We start from the raw sequence: 3,390 nt of genomic DNA, 5'->3' as shown, positions 1-3,390 counted from the left end.
GGCTGGGGATTCGAACCTGCCACCTTAGGTGTATGTGGCTGGCGCCTTAGCCGCTTGAGCCACAGGTGCCGAGCCCATTTAATCTTTTTTTAAAGAGATGAGGTCTACCAGGAACAGTGACTCATTCCTGTAGTTCCAGAAACACTTTGGGAGGCAAAGGTAGGAGGATCGTTTGAGGCTAGGAGTTTAAGTTTGCAGTGAGGTATGATGGCACTACCGCACTCCACTTGGGTGACAGAACAAGATCCTGTCTCAAAAAAAAAAGAGAGAGAGAGAGAGAAAGAGAAAAGGTATCGCTATGTTGCCCAGACTGTGTGCAGTGGCTACTCACAGGTATGATCATTGCACACTAAAGCCTTGAACTCCTAGCCTCAAGGGAGCCTCCTGCCTCAGTCTCTTGAGTAGTTAGGACTCTAGGCCTGAGCCACCACCTGATTCCACTTGGAATTATTTAATCTTCACAACAAACCCGTTACATAGTATTATCCCCATGTTATAGATGAGGAAGTAGAGGCACCAAGGTTAAGTACTTGACAAAAGTCACATACACAGCTAGTAAGTGGCAGAGTCAGGGATTAAATCTGGGCAGTCTGGTTCCAGATTCTACTCTTGGCTGGAGAATGCATGGCATATGGAATCTGCTCAATAAAATGTTAGCTCTTATTATTTTCACAGATGCCATCTACACGTTAGCCTAGACACCCTCATCTCAATGTCTCTCTCCCACCCCATCACGACTACCTATTCTGTAGCCAGCATTGGGGAAATTCCCAGGGTGAAGAATGGGGAATTCCTGGGATTATGGAGACACAATCCTCTGGACTAGGAAAGGCTTTTGCTTTCTGCCTGGCATGCTTCTGGATAAGGGGCAATGCCCCCAGCTTAGTCCAGATAGAGGAAACTTTCTGAAACAGAGATAAGGCTAGGAGAAGAGCACTGTGGAGTCTCCATGCTGGGCATTCTCTAGAGCGGAGGGTGAAACAGTGGGCACACCCACCATCCCTTTGGTCTCTCTCCTAGAACCCCTGTCATCTCTTTCAGCTGGCCTCAGATAACCACAAAAATTCTGTGGACAGGGCTTAGACAGAGTGGGATAGGTTAGTATTCCATGGGGTGATGGTCTGAGGCCAGGCACTTAACTTCCAACACTGAATATTTGGTTCCACCTAGTGGCCTGTGACATTCCAGCCATCCTAATAGACCAGCACAGGGTGTGCTCTCTTAGGCATCAGCATTTATTGATCACCTTCTCTGTGCAAGGCACAATAAGAGGTGCGATGGGGCATCTTTGTGAGCGTAAGGAAAGAGCAGAGAACTAGGCTCACCACGTGTCAGCCCTGTGCTAGGCTTTACTAGGGGTGAGGAACCTGAAGCTTTAAGGAAATTAGTGGCCTTTTCTCTGAATCCAAATTTTACATAATAAATCCTCTTACTAAAAGAGGTGTAGCAGGCTAGGCCCTGTGGGTCACACCTGTAATCCTAGCATTCTAGGAGGGCAAGGTGGGAGGATCACCTGCGCTCACAAGTTCAAGATCTGCCTCAGCAAAATGAGACACCCCCCCCCACCCCCAGTATCTACTTAAAATAGAAACATTGGCTTGGCATCTGTGGCTCAAGCGGCTAAGGCACCAGCCACATACACCTGAGCTGACGGGTTCGAATCCAGCCAGGGTCACCAAACAACAATGATGGCTGCAATCAAAAAATAGCCAGGCGTTGTGGTGGGTGCCTGTAGTCCCAGCTACTTGGGAGGTGGAAACAGGAGAATCACTTATGCCCAGGAGTTGAAGGTTGCTGTGAGCTGTGATGCCATGCCACTCTATCCAGGGCAACAGCTTGAGGCTCTGTCTCAAAAATAAATAAATAAATAAAAAATAAAAATAAAATAAAAATGGAATCGTTAGACAGGTGTTGTGGCAGTTACCTGTAGTTCCAGCTACTCAGAAGGATGAGGTAAGGGGATTGCTGAAGCCCAAGAGTTTGAGGTTGCTGTGAGCTAGGCTGAGGCCAGGGCAGTCAAGCCTGGACAACAGAGTGAAACTCTTGTCTCAAAAGGGGAGGTGCAGCAGAAAAAGGATGAGAGTTGTCTTCTCTCTTTTGGTGCTTAAAAAAGAATGATCTTTTTTTTTTTTTTTTTTTTTTGAGACAGAGCCTCAAGCTGTCCCCCTGGGTAGAGTGCCGTGGCATTACAGCTCACAGCAACCTCCAACTCCTGGGCTCAAGCGAGTCTCCTGCCTCCGCCTCCCAAGTAGCTGGGACCACAGGCGCCCGCCACAACGCCTGGCTATTTTTTGGTTGCAGCCGTCATTGTTGTTTGGCGGGTCCGGGCTGGGGATTCGAACCCGCCACCTTAGGTGTACGTGGCTGGCGCCTTAGCCGGTTGAGCCATAGGCGCCGAGCCAAAAAGAATGATCTTGAAATCAGAAGGCTGCCAGCATGTGCCTGGGGAGCACTGAGGATCCCACAGCAGAGACAGGACTGCTGAGCACCTGGCCTTGGCACTTCTCTGGACTTACAGTTTCCACTTCTGAAAAATTAGAAGGTTATCTGTAGGATCTCCTCTTACAAGAGTGTTAGACTCTTTTAAGGGTACACAAAGAAATGGTTAAGAGTTTCAGCTTTGCAGTTGGGCAAATTTACATTTGGACCCCAGCTGTTATTCACTAGCTAAGTGTCCTTGGGCAAGTTAGTTTACCTCTCTGAGTCTGGGGTAATAAAAACTAAGTGATAATTATATCCAGCATTTAGCAGAGAGCACAGCACTTCGTGGGTGCTCAATAAATAGTGATGGTGCCAATGATGATTCTATTTATGCAAATCACCATGCCCCAAGGCAGAAGTTGGTAGGTTTTAACGACAGCAGCCTAATGCCATGGGATTGGGGAGGAAAGAAGTACATGACCACTCTAGAGCAGGTCCTTGGGGCAGTTCTCTAGCAGCATTAGGGAAGCCCGGTCTGAAGATGGACCACATGATGCCCGGGAAAGGTTGTGGTACCCCCATGTATCTCCCACAGGCCTTTGTCAGCCCTTGCTGAGGATGTGAGATGAGGGGACAGGAGCCCTGGCCTCTCCCCTCCACCATGGGAGATGCTGGTGGTGATGACAAGGAGAGGGACAGCTGAGTTCTCAGCTGGTCTGTCTGACTTCTGGATGGACCTCTGCAGCTCTTCTGTGACACCTTGTCTGAAAATATGGCAGTCTTTTCCTGTTTCTTTTTTCTTTTTTAGAGATGGGACCTCACTCTGTCTGCCAGACTGGAGTGCAGTGGCACATCATAGCTCACTGCAGCCTCAGTCCTGGGCTCAGACAATCCTTCTGCCTCAGGACTGTAGCTGGGACTATAGGCACAGGCCACACCTGGCTAATTATTTATTTTTTTATTTTTTTT

The sequence above is a fragment of the Otolemur garnettii genome, unplaced genomic scaffold, assembly GCF_000181295.1.
Source record: "Otolemur garnettii isolate 467f Iridium unplaced genomic scaffold, OtoGar3 scaffold00055, whole genome shotgun sequence".
Classification (NCBI taxonomy): domain Eukaryota; kingdom Metazoa; phylum Chordata; class Mammalia; order Primates; family Galagidae; genus Otolemur; species Otolemur garnettii.
This window is presented reverse-complemented; position numbering follows the sequence as displayed.